We start from the raw sequence: 19,476 nt of genomic DNA on the forward strand, positions 1-19,476 counted from the left end.
AGTGTGGACTGTGGATTATATATAGAGATGATGATTGATGAAGAAAGAGACGATAACTTTATTGAAGCACTCAACCGACAAAAGAAAGGTCAAGGAAGCTATGGGGAAGGGCAGGTAGACAATTACTACTATTTGAAATCTTTTACCTACTACTTCTTTGCACCTTATTACCAACCACAATAACATGATATCTTTTTTAATATATACATAGTATACAAATCACGAAGTCTGGTATTAGATAGTAAAAAAAATTATTATTATTTTTTGAGATTTTAGATTTGAGTACCGATAATATTAAAGATTCAAATAATTAATGTCATATAGTTGAGAATTATTTTTGAACAAATACTACTTTGTACTTATTCCGAATTAATCTAAAAAAATATAGTAGACAAATTCTTTCTTCAATAAAGTTATGAGAGAATAAAGATGACAATGTTCTGCGTAAGTTTAAAACTCATGATCTAAAAAAATATGAAAGAATAAAGATAAATAATTTAATTAACCGGTTAAATGTGAGAGCTTAATTATTGAAGTGTTGAATTTTACATTATAATTTTGATATATTGTTGTATCAGTCATTTTAATCTATAGTTTTTATTGTTTGATTTTAATTAAATTAATTGATCAAATTAAAATTTTGTTTGATTAATCAACTGGGTAATTAGATGTTGTGTCGGTTAATGATTAATAATTTTTTTAAAGTTCAATTATCAATTATTTCGATTCAAAATTAATTAATTAATCAAAGTAATGGAAAATATTAAATATATATTAAATCTAAATCCGTTAAGAATCAAGTTCAGTTTTTCTAACTACAATAAACTTATTAAAATTTCAAAATTAAACTAAATTAAAGTAACTAAAAAATTATAACAAATTATAATTAATTTAAAAATTGATCAAATCAATTTAGTTAATAATTTTTAAAAAAAAATCTATTCAATTAACTGTTAAAGAAAAAAATTGACTACGTTATCATTCCTTGAAGTTGTTAATTATTTGATAAAGGGAGATGAAAATCTATATGGTAATTTTCATTTCGATTAAATATTTAAATTACAAATAAAAGAAAAAGACATACCAACCAGCAACGACCCATACGCAAGTCTTATTATACATTTTTTTTTCAACCTCTCGATTATAAAGTTTCGTTTTGATTAATCCGGATTAACATGTATTATAACATCTTATTTTGATAGGTGAGTCTTCTAATATGAATTTTTGTATATACGGTGACTTGAACTCCAGATCTTATTTAAGCGATATTAAACTGCTTACCACTTGAATCAAACCCGATGGTGCATTCATTTGTTATACAATTCAATTTCATTTTTTTTTAGAAAAATAACTCATTTGCTTTTAATTTTATGAATTTAATCCGACTAGTGTTCTAATTTAAATACGGGTTAATTGTTAGACTTTAATTTTTTGAAAAAACATTTGAATATTAAGATATTATTCAAGTTTAACGGAAGTTTATTAATGATATTATTACTTAAGCTTTAATTAATATTTGTTGACTTCTTATCATTCTAAGTTGACCTGACCCAACGACTTGATGCGATCCGTAGACCAATGTTTCCGAACATGTGGTGCATGGCATAATAATAATAATAAGACTCGAATGCTCAACCCTAAATATTTTTAAGAAAATAAATATTTTTAATTTAGTTTGATATTACAAATTTTAATTTTATTTGATTTAATTTATAATTTTATAAATCTGGTTTTATTTAGAAAATTTTTAAATAAAATTTAAATTATAAAATGAGACTCAAATAACTTGAAAATTTTAGTAATTAGTAGATTAATTTTTAAATTTGAATCAAACCCTTCAACTGTGTATAGTATATGCATATCATTTATGAAAAAAAAATCTAAATGTATAATATATATGATTATAGAAATATTTTTAAATTAGAACCAATTTGAATCATAATAGTATAAATATTTATAATTAAATTTAAACATAAACTCAAATAACTTGACTTTATTTGAATTTAATAAACTCAAATTAATTCAAAAAATATTATAAATAAAATTTAAATTATAAAATAAAAATCTTCAATTCGAATAACTCATAATTTTTATTTGATTTAACCAAATACTCAACCTTAAATATTATATATCCTGAACTATGCGTTTTGAAATTTCTCTAAGGAGAAAAGTAAAAGAAATGAGTTTAAAAACAAGGAAAGTGAGAGATTTACTTACTGTTGTTGGTTTAAGTGATAAATAATTAAATATCATTTAAATAAGATATTAAATTTGAGTTTTTATGTATATATAAATTTTCTATTTAAAAACTTATTTATTAAAGTTAAATATACTATACAGTCGACCCGAATTAATTAAAACGAATCATTGAGAAGAAAAAAAAGAGTAGTGAGGGATTTAATTCATGGGGGGAGAGAAAACGAATAAATTTTGAAATGTTGGCCATTAAGTTTGAAGGTTTTGTCGGAGTTACAAAACAACAATAATAAATACATTACTTAAAAGCACTTTCGTTACTTTACTTTCATCTTTGAACCTTCCCCTCTTTCTCTTTCAAAAACCTTATGGCCTGACTTCTCCCAATGCTGCTTTCCCTTTCACTCGAAAAACCCAATCCCTTTTCTTGTTGATCAAAGTTAGGGTTCTTCTCGTATCCATTTTTCTAGTTCACGAGCATAAGCCAAACCTGAGAAAGTTTCAGGTTTTATCCCCTTTTTTGAGTAAATGATGAAGCGATCAAAATTTGAGTCATTAACGTACCCGAGTCGGCTCGGGATGCTTCAGTTCTTGTTTGGGGTTTTGTTTCTCTACCTTTTGTTCGTGAGCTTCGAAATCCCGTTGGTTTTGAGAACCGGTTCGGGTGGGTTCTTCACTGACACATTGCCGAGGCCTTTGATTCTCGAGAGCGAAGAGGACTTTAGTTACAAAACTGCGCCAGCTCGGCCCGCCAACGACCCGAATCGTGTCCGCAGTCCCGGAGGCCGGACACCGGAGGGGAAAGTGCGGGAGCTCAAGGAAGTTTCGGGTCTCCTTTTTAATGAGAGCTCTTTCGATAGCGTCGGTTCTAAAGGCGAGTTGTCGGTGCTACACAAAACCGCACGGCACGCTTTCGTTGTCGGTAGGAGACTCTGGGACGACCTCCAATCGGGTCAAAGAAATCCGATTCAAAACCCGAACAACAAAACAAAAATCAAACCGAGTCATGTCCGGATTCAATTTCCTTATCCGGTTCGGAGTTCGTGAACCAGGGAAGGATCTTGGTGCTCCCTTGCGGGTTAACATTAGGTTCTCATATTACGGTGGTTGGAATGCCGCATTGGGCGCATGCAGAAAATGACCCGAAAATCGCAGTCTTAAAAGAAGGGGATGAGTCAGTGATGGTATCGCAGTTCATGATGGAATTGCAAGGTTTGAAGACGGTGGACGGAGAGGATCCACCCCGGATCCTTCATTTCAACCCGAGATTGAAAGGGGATTGGAGCGGGAAGCCCGTGATCGAGCAGAATACTTGTTATCGGATGCAATGGGGATCGGCTATGAGGTGCGAAGGGTGGAAGTCTAGAGCTGATGAAGAAACAGGTTACCTTTTTAATGTTTTTTTTCATACTTTTTGTTGCATTTGACTCTTTGCCATGTCAAAGGAGAATTTAGGTTGAGAAAAGGTTGAAATTGTTGTTTACTTTAATTTCTTAATAATTGTAGGTAGTGAAGTTGGTTAAGATGTTTCTTTATGATCTTGTGGGGGAGAGGGTGTTTTAAAAGAAATTTAATGTTTTTTTATTGGTTTTCTGATTGTTTACTTCTTTCTTTGGGTAGTTGATGGAGAAGTTAAATGCGAGAAGTGGATTCGGGACGACGACGATGGCTCGGAAGAATCGAAGGCTACATGGTGGCTAAACAGATTGATAGGAAGGAAGAAGAAGGTGGCACTTGATTGGCAGTACCCTTTTGCTGAGGGAAAGTTATTTGTTCTCACATTGAGGGCTGGATTGGAGGGTTACCATGTCAATGTTGATGGGCGTCATATTACCTCTTTTCCTTATCGAACTGTGAGTAACATCTTGTTATTGGCTTAATGGTTCGATGGAAATATACGATGCCCTATAAGTTTTTTGATGGCATTTACAGGGATTTGTGCTCGAGGATGCTACTGGGTTATCTCTAAAGGGTGACCTTGATGTGCACTCTGTTTTTGCTGCTTCCTTGCCTAATTCACATCCAAGTTTTGATCCACAAAAGCACCTTGAGAGATTGAGTAAATGGAAGGTGCCACCACTTCCCGAAGGAGATGTAGAGCTTTTTATAGGCATCCTCTCTGCTGGTAATCATTTTGCTGAGAGGATGGCAGTGAGGAAGTCCTGGATGCAGCATAAGTTAATCAAGTCTTCGAAAATTGTTGCTCGTTTTTTCGTAGCACTGGTAAGGTAGAGAAAGGAGGGGCTGATTCTTTCCTTCAGAAATTCCCCATGCTTGATATGTTTACATTTTTTTTCAGAGTGGAAGAAAGGAAGTAAACATCGAACTGAAAAAGGAAGCAGAGTATTTCGGTGATATTGTTATTGTTCCTTACCTGGATAACTATGACCTAGTTGTACTGAAGACAGTTGCCATTTCTGAATATGGGGTGAGCACTCAATTGATCCGATATTGCCTATTTTATATCTGACACAGAATTCGAGTTTGAGCAAACATAAAATTTAGTGCATATGAAAAACTAACTGCAATGTATTGTTTCTTAGTTGTGAACTCTTAAGTCCTAGACACCTGTATGTTTTTGGTCACAGATCCGTACAATGGCAGCAAAATATATTATGAAATGTGATGATGATACATTTGTTCTGGTTGACTCTGTGATTAAGGAAGCAAAGAAGTTTGGAGATAAAAGCATTTATATTGGAAACATGAATTATTACCACAAACCTCTGCGTGATGGTAAATGGGCAGTTTCGTACGAGGTATGTGTTCTGTTCTGTACTTGGTAAATCTTGAGGGTTTGTTAACATGTCATCCGAATGCATGCATGGAAGCTACCTGAGTTGTGAATGTTGGAATCAGTCGTAGGTAGCACTAAAAATGTCCTTGCTTTAGCTATAATTTACTTTTCAACTGCCTAAGTTGACATGAGAATGAAGAAGTCTGTGTTTGTTTGCACGATTACTTCTTTAGTTTTTAACCCGAGTCAACATAGCCTTCAGCCGGCTAATAATTAGTGATTCCCTCTTAAATCATTATCCTGATCATGTTTAGTGCATAGCATCATGCACGTCATATTATTTATTATGTTGATTTCCAGGAATGGCCAGAAGAAGACTACCCACCGTATGCGAACGGTCCAGGGTACATAATTTCTTCGGACATTGCTCAGTTTATTGTAGCTGAGTTTGAGAAACTCAAGTTGAGAGTAAGTGAGCCGTTCTGAATGCACTTCCTCTCTGCATGTCTGTTCTTAAACCGCAGTAGATTCGATAATTGTTATACTAGAACGCCATTGTTGCAGCTATTCAAGATGGAAGATGTGAGCATGGGAATGTGGGTGGAAAAATTCAACAGTTCGAAACCGGTGGAGTACCAACACAGCTTGAAGTTTTGCCAGTTCGGATGCGTCGAGGATTACTTCACCGCCCATTACCAATCACCGAGACAAATGTTATGCATGTGGGATAAACTAGTGAACCAAGTAAAGCCACAATGCTGCAACATGAGATGACAACCTAAGCAATTTTTTGGTAAAACTGTATATATGGTGTTTAAGATAGACATTGTGGGAACTCTCCCACCCCTCATCTAGTTAATTCATTATTTTTGCCAATACAAGTTATAAGTCCAATACATCAACCTTCTCGTAACACCCTATACCCGAGACAGTCCTACGCCGAATACGATGTACGATCCGAAATGCTACTTTCGGATATGTTACATTCGGATAATGGAGCGATATCGAACTTGATCAGCCTTTGAAATTAACATTCATTTATTCACTCTACTAATCATTCAAGTAGGACTATATAATAAATCATACCAATACATGAATCATTAACCAAACCAAAACTAAATTCAATCATCAAACACTAATTAGTACCTTCCAATACTAAGTATCGATACTTAAAGGCCTGAGTATTGCTCTAAAATTTATATTAAATCAAGAGGTATAGATACCTTGAACACAAGATTCATGATTTCTGTAAATTTTCGACAACAAACTCAATCTATATTTTTTTCACCTCTTGAAATTTTAGAAGTTTGTCCCTTAAAATTTTAAAAGTTCGTCACTCAAAAATTAAAATTATATTATTAATATCCATTAATCAAAAAAAAATCGATCACTATTGTTATTTAAAAGTCTTAATCTATCTAATTTAGGATCGTTGGATGAGTGAAAATAGATGACTGAGATTGACAATAAGAAATGAGAAGATATTCACTGGAAAAAAAAAACAAAGAGTCAATCTCAGCAATCTATTTTTACTCATTCAAAGATCCTAAACATGTGTAAAATTAAATAGTTTCACTTTGTGTAACCAGGTTCCTATCTCTCTCTCTCTCTCTATATATATATAAAAGGACAAATTCTTAATAGTTTAGATTTAATAGTTTAGGGGTTTAGATTCTTAATAAACCTTTTTAATTCTTTAGATTAGCCTAAGAAATGACTAGATAAGTAGCAATTGAGAGAGTGCTAAGGAATTACAAGAGGAGCCTCAAATGAGGAGGTACATGTATGTCCCGAGTAATCAGAGGTCACATAGATAAAGGGGGAACTTCATACACCGTCGTGGAAAAGACCCATCTGTTCGCCATCTTTGTCATTGCATCTGCAGTAGTGTTTGCTTCCCACTTCATTTTCTTTACTTTTTTTTTTCTTTGTGCAGTTTCTCCTTTTTTTTTATCTTTATTGGTTGACTGTGACATTAATTTTTGTGTTGGTTGCCGACCGCCAACATTTTTATTTTTTATAGATTTTTCTGTCATATATTTGTTTTTTTAGTTTATAACTATTCTGTGTTAATGACATGTTTGTCTTTGTCTTTATCGTACTTTTTCGATCATTTGACTGTTATTTTTGTTTATTCTTTTTAGGGTTGGATTTGACTTCGTCACGACTAATCATGTAACACCCCAAACCGATGCGGGTAGCCCGATCCGATTCGGGAAGTCACATTAGGGCCACCGGAGCGACCCACCGTAAAAATAGCGGAAATTTTAAAACTTTTTATCAGAACATGTAAACTTATAAAATCATTTATCACTATTTAAAAATAAAAAAGATTTCCAAACTCGTATATAAATCAAAATACAATTACATGCCCCCTAATCACAAGTACCATACTCTGCAACCACGCCGGAAGAACTCCCTTACTGAAGTCGATAGATGCACTGGTACAATTGTTTTAACTTGAAAAGGTGAGTAATAGAGTGAGGTTTGGAAAGCTCAGTAATACAGAACTACCAGATGATGCTACATGACATGTAGATAAATGGAAAGCCATATAATTTCCTTATTGAATCATACGTATACCAGCTTGTAGAATAATTTGGGGTTCCCTTAGAAGTTCATCGAGTAGAAGCCATGAATCTCAGTTCATAAGAAACCTTTCAAAGTATGACATTTTCAAGAGATCGAATAGGATGTCTAGTGTGTTCCAACAGTATAATAAAATCATAATAGGTACAAATCATAGTCCAGTAAATCTCACAATTTCGTAAAAGAGTTTAACTTTTGAAAATCATAGTTTAAACCCTTTTCTGGTACACCATCAGTAGTTCCCAAAAATTATTTTCCATATAGCTTACTTTATGCACATAGCAAAAAGAAAGCCGACTTAAGGATAGGCTATGAAGCTTGTATCCTTAAGCCCAAGTCAATAAGTCCATATAGCTTACCCTAAGCACACAGCAAAGGAAAGCCGACCTAATGAAACATCTTGGGGCCCTCAAGAGTCACATTACGCCCATTTAGCTTGATCAGAGCTATTCCATCTTAATTCAATTCCAAAATTCAATTGCACCGTGACATAAATTCCATAAATCCAAAAACATGGTAATCATATACCATTTTAAAACAAAAATTAGATAGCAGCCATATTCTATAAATTGTCACATTAAATTGGTGCATCCATAAAACAATAACCAATGAATTCGGTGTACCACATATTAAAACCAATAAAACAGTTCAGTAATAAGTAGGGAACACACTAGAGAATCCAAGTATTTCCAGAGGCCATTGTAGTTATCATTTTGGATAACATGAAACTTATGAAATTTGAACGAATTCCTGGAACAAGGTCCTATTGAGGAGAATCGATTACTAACCGATCTAGCCATACATTTAATGTTGATACATTAGAATCCCACTATATTTTCGTGTGCTTTAGGAAAACGTTCAGGAACCTTTATACATAATAATTCTAAATTCAGATTTACTGCGAGTGATTCCATTACCCAAACAATCAGGGGTATTCAGGAATATACTTTAAATTCATAGGATTTCAGCCCAATTGAACCAAATGAGATATTCAGAATCTTTTCCATCTGCGTTACTTGTTTTTTTTCTCAAACATGACCGAAGTGATTTTAGATGAAATATAGAATCGAAGATTCAAGTCATTTACAATCTACGACTATCGATCATATTATCAAACAACTCGAGTTACACAACTCTCAAACTGATGCATGTCAACAAGTCAATTCATTATCCTTCCAGTGTATTCACTCTTTAATACCATAGTGCAGATCCATAGATCATCCCCATAATCATCACTGAATAAATCTTCCAACGGTCTTTATTTCATTTCCACGTTTCAACAATATCAGGAAATACTGACGTACTTGATCCATGCCTCATAACCCATAATGACAATTCATCATGTAAGTTCAACAGTGTTTCCAAACTCATAAAATCACCTATTTAATCCTTAGTCATTGATGTTACTTAGTTCGTTTGGTAAGCAAGTCTATCCCGATTACTTTAAAGTTTTCCAAAATAATTCAGACGTTTCTGAATTTCAAATACACATTGTACTTCATTTCATTTCAATTTATTCATATAATAAAGTCATTCTAGTATTCGTGGTTGATTTGACTAACGACTACCCACTTATTAGTACTGTATGCGCTCTAAAGTTGAGCAACGCCAAGTACTTCCAGAATTATCATCGATCCAAATTTGAGAAGATGAACAAACATTCAAGTGATACTTATATCATTCAGGTAATGATATAGTACTAATGTTGGTTAATCACTTAAGTTGCGTTCCACAACTTTTACTGGTAGCACAACATCCATGTTTATTTGGATTTCTTAATTAATCCAAGACATTTACTTATTCTAGGTCATAAGGGCATTTTGGTCATTTTGGTGCTTAACATTTTTTTCTATTCATTTCAAAGCTTGAGTATATCCATTCATTCCTGAGCTTGGTGACATTCTTGAGTCATTTCCATTCCAGGGGTAATTTGGTCATTTTATAATTCTAGAATATTTCAATCATTTCCTTCCATCCGGTCTTATTATTTAATTCAATCTTATCATTTACTTCAGTCCTTTCGAATAATTCTGTCAGCAGAATACCTCCGATAAATTACTCTTCAAGTATTTACTTCTTATTCGAATATTTTCGGGTCAAGTGTCTTCTCAGATTTTACAAACGGAATATTATAAATTTTTCTGTACAAAGACAGGATCTTAACAATTAAATTCGTACTTAATCGAGTTAAGTACAAATCCTCAAAGTACTCTCTCATTCAGGGTCAATTCAGACTATTTTATCTCTCAAGGGCATTTTCGTAATTTCTTAACCAGATAATTTCAATATTAGCTCTTAACGAAAATAATTATAATTTAGAGATCCTATGATCAATTGCTTTCCCGAACATTCTTTGATTTTGAAATGATTCCTTCACAAACTCTCATAGGATTAAAACCGGTTATCCATAATTGCCAAATAAAACTAACATTTCTTATGCACATCAGTAGTTATATCGGATCAATATGTCTTTTCAGAGTTATTAACCAACTTCCAGTGGCAATTCTTATCATTTTCCAACATAAGGGTAATTTCGTAATTTTACTATATCGGAGTATTCTCATAATTTTTCATCCAAGTATCTTTAACATTTAACCCTTGATGATATAAAATATAAGTTACAAATCCAGAGCTGATTTCTTTATCACCAATCACAAACTTGTAATTTAATTCTAACAATTATCAATCTCTTATCTTAGTCATTCGATCCGTATTCAGTTACAGAATTTCTACCACATTCATATCGAGTGAATAAATTATTCAACTCCACAAAAGTGACCAACATTATCTTATTCATGCATTTACCAATATCAACATGTTCCATAAAGCATAAAGAGGTAGTAAAGTATTACCTCGATTTCTGTGCAATACCGATCGACCATAAAAATTCCATTCGAATGCCTTTGATCTTTAATTCAACTTCAAATAATTCCTCAGATACATATCAACATAAATTATATCATAAACGGAGCTTAATTGCGATAAACAGATCAAATCGGGTGATAAATCAGTGAAAGACGGCTTATCGGGTTCGAATTTGGTGAAACGGACTTCGGATTCGGATTCAGGACGTCGAAAGCATAAAATGTGACTTTTCAGAAATTTGGAATTTTCGGTCAAAATCAAAGTCAACGGGTTTGACTGGCAATTTCGAGGCCTTCGGGTTCGAATTTCAAAAAACGGACAGCGGAACCAGATTTGGAACGTTGAAAAATGTCAGGATAGGTATACTCGGTCGAAGTCAAAGGTCGTTTAATGCCCGGTCAAAGCCGGTCAAAGTTTTGGTCAACAGTGGTCAACGACGGTCAACGGGTCAACGGTCAACGGGTCGGGTCGAGTCGGGTCAGGTTTTGACCGGTCAAACCGGTCAACTATGCACCAAAACCGGTCAAACCAGTCATTTTTTTCTTCCCCGCGCGCAGTGGGGGCGCGTGAACAGTGCTAAAATTTCGGAAAAATTTCTAAAAATTATTTTGAGCGATTTCGAGATACTTACAAAGCTCGGTTCATAATTTTGAATGGCGGAGAGCTCGATTTCAACAAATCGGAAACTTTGACCGCTTCACCTCCTCACGCGCCGCCGTCGACGGAGACCAAGGATGACACCGGCAAACTCGGAACGATGCAACGAACACGATGGTGCAGGAGGTGTCGTAAACAGATGACCCGATCGTTGTGAATCGATGAAAACCAACTAAAACCGAGTTATTACCGACGATACTTCCGACTGAAATTCACGACGAACGACGATGATTCACGACGAAAGGTTTGAGGGGTTTTGTTCCTCGATTGACAACGAACACGATGGTGGTTTTGACTCGTCGTTTGGAGGTCGGACGGCGAGTAGATCGGAGTTGGAAGTTGGGTTGTTGGAGAAGGGAAATCTGGAAAATATGAAACCTGCGCACGGGGAGGAGCTTATAATTCATCATATATAAGAAATGGTTAAATCATGGGTTTAGCCACTGAATTTCCTACACTTTATAAAATGGTCTGCCAACTTTAAAACTTTACAATTTAATCCCCAATGTTTCTTTCAAATTATCAATTAAATTCGCCACTTTATAATTTCTTAATTTTAGCCCCTAAATTGGGGTGTTACAATTCTCCCCTCCTTAAAAGAATTTCGTCCTCGAAATTCATTCATGTCACATAATTGTAGAAATGAAACTTTCATCAACTCTTCCATATCTTCGAGTAGCTTTTTATAGAAATACGGATTCTCCACTAATCCTTAACCAGTTGAGTATACATTCTTATCAGAACTCTTCCTCATTTCAATAAAAGAATCTGAACGAAAATTTTCTCGAGTAATCATCTCTTCAGAATTCTCCCTCAGTCTAAGTAAGTAATCAAAACAACTTTATCCTTGTGAAATCAATTCAGCATTGGTTACGTGAATAGGCTCGTAGAGCAGCAACATATCTCAATTTTATTTCTGGAGTCGAGTCAGAATTTCTCAGATGAATAACTCTCACATGGCTAAGGTACTTTACTGCGTTAAGACAGATGTTACTGGTATTCCTTTTTGTACATGTATAGGCTTAACGGATAGAAACTTCGGTTTATTCGTTATAGATAGGGACTCAGCACTGGAGTTCCGGCTCAAAGAGGTATGATTGCAGTCTAGGGGCATGTACTGATTAGACATATTTTGACATTCGACCGGCCGGTCTATCTTGAAAAATTTTGACTTAAACCATAGCTCTGATACCACTAAATGTAACACCCCAAACCGATGCGGGTAGCCCGATCCGATTCGAGAAGTCATATTAGGGCCACCGGAGCGACCCACCGTAAAAATAGCGGAAATTTTAAAATTTTTTATCAGAACATGTAAACTTATAAAATCATTTATCACTATTTAAAAATAAAACAGATTTCTAAACTCGTATATAAATCAAAATACAATTACATGCCCCCTAATCACAAGTACCATACTCTGTAACCACGCCGGAAGAACTCCCTTACTGAAGTCGATAGATGCACTGGTACAATATTTTTAACCTGAAAAGGTGAGTAATAGAGTGAGCTTTGGAAAGCTCAGTAATACAGAACTACCAGATGATGCTACATGACATGTAGATAAATGGAAAGCCATATAATTTCCTTATTGAATCATACGTATACCAGCTTGCAGAATAATTTGGGGTTCCCTTAGAAGTTCATCGAGTAGAAGCCATGAATCTCAGTTCATAAGAAACCTTTCAAAGTATGACATTTTCAGGAGATCGAATAAGATGTCTAGTGTGTTCCAACAGTATAATAAAATCATAATAGGTACAAATCATAGTCCAGTAAATCTCACAATTTCGTAAAAGAGTTTAACTTTTGAAAATCATAGTTTAAACCCTTTTCTGGTACACCATTAGTAGTTCCCAAAAATTATTTTCCATATAGCTTACTTTATGCACATAGCAAAAAGAAAGCCGACTTAAGGATAGGCTATGAAGCTTGTATCCTTAAGCCCAAGTCAATAAGTCCATATAGCTTACCCTAAGCACACAGCAAAGGAAAGCCGACCTAATGAAACATCTTGGGGCCCTCAAGAGTCACATTAGGCCCATTTAGCTTGATCAGAGCTATTCCATCTTAATTCAATTCCAAAATTCAATTGCACCATGACATAAATTCCATAAATCCAAAAACATGGTAATCATACACCATTTCAAAACAAAAATTAGATAGCAGCCATATTCCATAAATTGTCACATTAAATTGGTACATCCATAAAACAATAACCAATGAATTCGGTGTACCACATATTAAAACCAATAAAACAGTTCAGTAATAAGTAGGGAACAAACTAGAGAATCCAAGTATTTCCAGAGGTCATTGTAGTTATCATTTTGGATAACATGAAACTTATGAAATTTGAACGAATTCCTGGAACAAGGTCCTATTGAGGAGAATCGATTACTAACCGATCTAGCCAGACATTTAATGTTGATACATTAGAATCCCACTATATTTTCGTGTGCTTTAGGAAAACGTTCAGGAACCTTTATACATAATAATTCTAAATTCAGATTTACTGCGAGTGATTCCATTACCCAAACAATCAGGGGTATTCAGGAATATACTTTAAATTCATAGGATTTCAGCCCAATTGAACCAAATGAGATATTCAGAATCTTTTCCATCTGCATTACTTGTTTTTTTTCCTCAAACATGACCGAAGTGATTTTAGATGAAATATAGAATCAAAGATTCAAGTCATTTACAATCTACGACTATCGATCATATTATCAAACAACTCGAGTTACACAACTCTCAAACTGATGCATGTCAACAAGTCAATTCATTATCCTTCCAGTGTATTCACTCTTTAATACCATAGTGCAGATCCATAGATCATCCCCATAATCATCACTGAATAAATCTTCCAACGGTCTTTATTTCATTTCCACGTTTCAACAATATCAGGAAATACTGACGTACTTGATCCATGCCTCATAACCCATAATGACAATTCATCATGTAAGTTCAACAGTGTTTCCAAACTCATAAAATCACCTATTTAATCCTTAGTCATTGATGTTACTTAGTTCGTTTGGTAAGCAAGTCTATCCCGATTACTTTAAAGTTTTCCAGAATAATTCAGACGTTTCTGAATTTCAAATACACGTTGTACTTCATTTCATTTCAATTTATTCATATAATAAAGTCATTCTAGTATTCGTGGTTGATTTGACTAACGACTACCCACTTATTAGTACTGTATGCGCTCTAGAGTTGAGCTGCGCCAAGTACTTCCAGAATTATCATCGATCCAAATTTGAGAAGATGAACAAACATTCAAGTGATACTTATATCATTCAGGTAATGATATAGTACTAACGTTGGTTAATCACTTAAGTTGCGTTCCACAACTTTTACTGGTAGCACAACATCCATGTTTATTTGGATTTCTTAATTAATCCAAGACATTTACTTATTCTAGGTCATAAGGGCATTTTGGTCATTTTGGTGCTTAACATTTTTTTCTATTCATTTCAAAGCTTGAGTATATCCATTCATTCCTGAGCTTGGTGACATTCTTGAGTCATTTCCATTCCAGGGGTAATTTGGTCATTTTATAATTCTAGAATATTTCAATCATTTCCTTCCATCCGGTCTTATTATTTAATTCAATCTTATCATTTACTTCAGTCCTTTCGAACAATTCTGTCAGCAGAATACCTCCGATAAATTACTCTTCAAGTATTTACTCTTATTCGAATATTTTCGGGTCAAGTGTCTTCTCAGATTTTACAAACGGAATATTATAAATTTTTCTGTACAAAGACAGGATCTTAACAATTAAATTCGTACTTAATTGAGTTAAGTACAAATCCTCAAAGTACTCTCTCATTCAGGGTCAATTCAGACTATTTTATCTCTCAAGGGCATTTTCGTAATTTCTTAACCAGATAATTTCAATATTAGCTCTTAACGAAAATAATTATAATTTAGAGATCCTATGATCAATTGATTTCCCAAACATTCTTTGATTTTGAAATGATTCCTTCATAAACTCTCATAGGATTAAAACCGGTTATCCATAATTTCCAAATAAAACTAAAATTTCTTATGCACATCAGTAGTTATATCGGATCAATATGTCTTTTCAGAGTTATTAACCAACTTCCAGTGGCAATTCTTATCATTTTCCAACATAAGGGTAATTTCGTAATTTTACCATATCGGAGTATTCTCATAATTTTTCATCCAAGTATCTTTAACATTTAACCCTTGATGATATAAAATATAAGTTACAAATCCAGAGCTGATTTCTTTATCACCAATCACAAACTTGTAATTTAATTCTAACAATTATCAATCTCTTATCTTAGTCATTCGATCCGTATTCAGTTACAGAATTTCTACCACATTCATATCGAGTGAATAAATTATTAAACTCCACAAAAGTGACCAACATTATCTTATTCATGCATTTACCAATATCAACATGTTCCATAAAGCATAAAGAGGTAGTAAAGTATTACCTCGATTTTCGTGTAATACCGATCGACCATAAAAATTCCATTCGAATGCCTTTGATCTTCAATTCAACTTCAAATAATTCCTCAGATACATATCAACATAAATTATATCATAAACGGAGCTTAATTGCGATAAACGGATCAAATCGGGTGATAAATCAGTGAAAGATGGCTTATCGGGTTCGAATTTGGTGAAACGGACTTCGGATTCGGATTTAGGACGTCGAAAGCATAAAATGTGACTTTTCGGAAATTTGGAATTTTTGGTCAAAATCAAATTCAACGGGGTTGACTGGCAATTTCGAGGCCTTCGGGTTCGAATTTCAAAAAAACGGACATCGGAATCGGATTTGGAACGTCGAAAAATGTCAGGATAGGTATACTCGGTCGAAGTCAAAGGTCGTTTAATGCCCGGTCAAAGCCAGTCAAAGTTTTTGTCAACAGTGGTTAACGACGGTCAACGGGTCAACGGTCAACGGGTCAACGGGTCGAGTCAACGGGTCGGGTCGGGTCAACGGGTCGGGTCGGGTCGGTCGGTTCGGGTTGTGACGGTCAAATCGGTCAACTATGCACCAAAACCGGTCAAACCGGTTATTTTTTTCTTCCCCACGCGCAGTGGCGGCGCGTAGGGGCGCGTTAACAGTGCTAAAATCCCGGAAAAATTTCTAAAAATTATTTTGAGCGATTTCGAGATACTTACAAAGCTCGGTTCACAATTTTGAACGGCGGAGAGCTCGATTTCAACAAATCGGAAACTTTGACCGCTTCATCTCCTCATGTGCCGCCGTCGACGGAGACCAAGGATGACACCGGCAAACTCGGAACGATGCAACGAACACGATGGTGCGGGAGGTGTCGTAAACAGATGACCCGATCGTCGTGAATCGATGAAAAACCAACTAAAATTCGAGTTATTACCGACGATACTTCCGACTGAAATTCACGACGAACGGCGATGATTCACGACGAAAGGTTTGAGGGGTTTTGTTCTTCGATTGACAACGAACACGATGGTGGTTTTGGCTCGTCGTTTGGAGGTCGGACGACGAGTAGATCGGAGTTGGAAGTTGGGTTGTTGGAGAAGGGAAATATGGAAAATATGAAACCTGCGCACGGGGAGGAGCTTATAATTCATCATATATAAGAAATGGTTAAATCATGGGTTTAGCCACTGAATTTCCTACACTTTATAAAACGGTCTGCCAACTTTAAAACTTTACAATTTAATCCCCAATGTTTCTTTCAAATTATCAATTAAATTCGCCACTTTATAATTTCTTAATTTTAGCCCCTAAATTGGGGTGTTACAAATCAGGATGATGATTATATGTTATCATGTTAATATTCTCTGCTTTGGACTCTGAGGTTGGATTTGGATACGCGATTTGCGTTTGTAGGTAGTTTTCTCATGTGACTCGACCTTAATTTATGATTTTTTGTGATTTTTACTAGTTTATCTCTTTTTATGGTTCATTTGCCCACGAAATTAGATCTGTTTATATGTATCTTTTGTTCGAGTTTTTTTATTAAGTTTTGACATTTTCCTTATATGGTCTTTATGTATATTGAGTAATTAGTTTTTGTGTCAATGATTATAAGAAAATATCTTTATTAAATGTTTAACTTACGATTATGATTATAATATTTTAATATAATTCTGGATATTTTCTCTTGTTAATAAAATTAGTTGATTCTACCCACAAATATTAACTTAGAGATGGAATTTTTTAAAAGTTGTCGTGTATGATAGTATAAATATTAATTAAGAAATAAAGTTTTTATTATAAAAAAAATTATTGCCATCCACTCCTTTGTCTATCATAATGTAAGGCCGAAAAATCTCCATCACACATTTGTGGATATTAAATATTCAGAGTTGTTCAGACTCAACCATTAAAAAGAGAAATTAGATTTTCAAAAGATTTAAATAAAAGCAATAAATAAAAATAAATATTTTTCATGAATTTTATTTAAATTTATAGAGTTTTGAATATTAGTTTAATTATTAATCAGATCATACTTTTTAGTTACATTTATAAATTTTTTAGAAAAAGTCTCACCATTTTTTAGCTTATAAAATTGTACCAAAATTTAATTTCAATTTTCAAGCATTTAGTAAGGTCTCTATCCTCTACGCCAACTTGTTGAAAATTTATTTCCAAAGTCCAATTAGCCGACCTATTTTGACCCAAAAAGTAAAGACAGTTGGGCAGATAAAAGGATTTTAGGGAAAAAAATGAAAGAATAAATCAAATATATTTGTTTACCATTTAAAAATTAAAAATAATAAAGACAGTTGAACAAATATATTTTAATATTTATAAATATGTTCGTTTAATATTTGTTAACATTTCCATTTAACGCAGGTTTAATGTTACAACCAATACTCTCTTTTTCAGCCTTTTATTTGCAAACCAAAGAAAATTAGTAAAATTACTTTACCAGTCCTTAATTTTCTTAGACTTTACAATTTTAACTCCACAATTTATCTTATTTTTAATTTAGTCCTTACTTCACTAATACACCCATATTTAAAATGTAAAAAGAGAAAAGTAAAAGTAAAAGGAAAATAAAATAAAATAAAATAAATAAGCTTATATATGAATCGATAAATAAACTTAAAAACGAGCTAGTTCATGAATTTAAATGAATCATACATATATGGTCCTTTTAAATTTATATTCTTCTTCCTTTAGATAATTTGTAGGAATAAAGAATTTTATAAATCTCTAATAAAATTTTCAGATGTATGTTATGCATTTATTTGATATTAAAATATCACGGAAATTTAAAGCATTATATAAGTACACAAACTCAAGATTTTGCTTAAACGATATCAAACTGCTTACCACTTGAATCAACCCTTGTTGGTATTATATAATTTATATTGATAACCTGCTGAAATATAAAAGAAGAAATATATCCAATAACTGTAAATAACAGGCAATGCCTCCCTCTATATGGCTAGGTGAGCCTTTTGCATTAATATATTTAATTTTTAATATTAAGTTCACATTTATTATTTTAAAATATTAATACTAATATGACATCATTCGATTGATGATAAATGGTGAATTATAAATTATTTTAAAACTGAAAGTTATATAAATTATGTGAAAGACTATATATGATATTATATAAAGATGTACATTTATTATTTATTCTAGATTATAAACACTACGCTTTGGATGCAGAAAGTTTCATTTTCTTTTAACAGTTTGGATCATGAAATATAGGGATATGCATATATATTAATACAATCAAATAACGGTAAAAGCACAAATTTTTGGAATGAGTGTTGGACCGACTTTCTTTCGTTGAGGGTGGCATTTCCCAGGACATACAATGTGGCAATTAAAAGGGAAGGCATGGTGGCAGATTTGGGGTTCATCTCTAGTGATGCGTTGATTTGGAACATTCAGATTCGTAGAATCCTGTACGATTGGGAAGTACCAATTTGGGAGGATTTTATGGGAGCGATCGATAGTCCTAGGAGGAATATTCTAGCTGCTGATTGCTTAATTCAAAACCATTAATTTATTTTAACCATGTTTATATGGAAATAAGTATTTAAAGTATATAATACTTTTTATTTAAGTACTTCAATTATATTTTGGTCAATGTAAGTATATAATATTATCATTTTGGTCCAAATAGATATTTAAAGTATTTTTGATCAAAATAGGCACTTAAAGTATTCAATTTTTTTATTTACATTCTAAAAAGTTGATACATAACATTAATTAAAGAATAATTACTTAAATGAAAAAGGCTATTATACTTTACGTATTTATTTTGATCATAAAATATTTTATGTACTTATTTTGATTAAATTAACAATTGAAGTACTAAACATGAAATTTATCGTAGATTTTAAAAAGGGCAACAAATCACCAGGAAATCAAATGAAACAGCTGCCACCAATCTGGAAATTTCTCTCGAGCCCCACATGTCATATCACTCTTTATA

The 19,476-nt window shown here is 33.4% G+C and overlaps 1 pseudogene; it reads left to right on the top strand.

Annotated features, from left to right (window-relative positions):
- The first annotated feature begins 2,670 nt into the window (after window positions 1-2,670).
- On the top strand, window positions 2,671-5,707 carry LOC120188306 (annotated as a pseudogene).
- Window positions 5,708-19,476: the final 13,769 nt, after the last annotated feature.

Source organism: Hibiscus syriacus, unplaced genomic scaffold (assembly GCF_006381635.1).
Source record: "Hibiscus syriacus cultivar Baekdansim isolate YM2019G1 unplaced genomic scaffold, ASM638163v2 tig00116943_pilon, whole genome shotgun sequence".
Taxonomy (NCBI): domain Eukaryota; kingdom Viridiplantae; phylum Streptophyta; class Magnoliopsida; order Malvales; family Malvaceae; genus Hibiscus; species Hibiscus syriacus.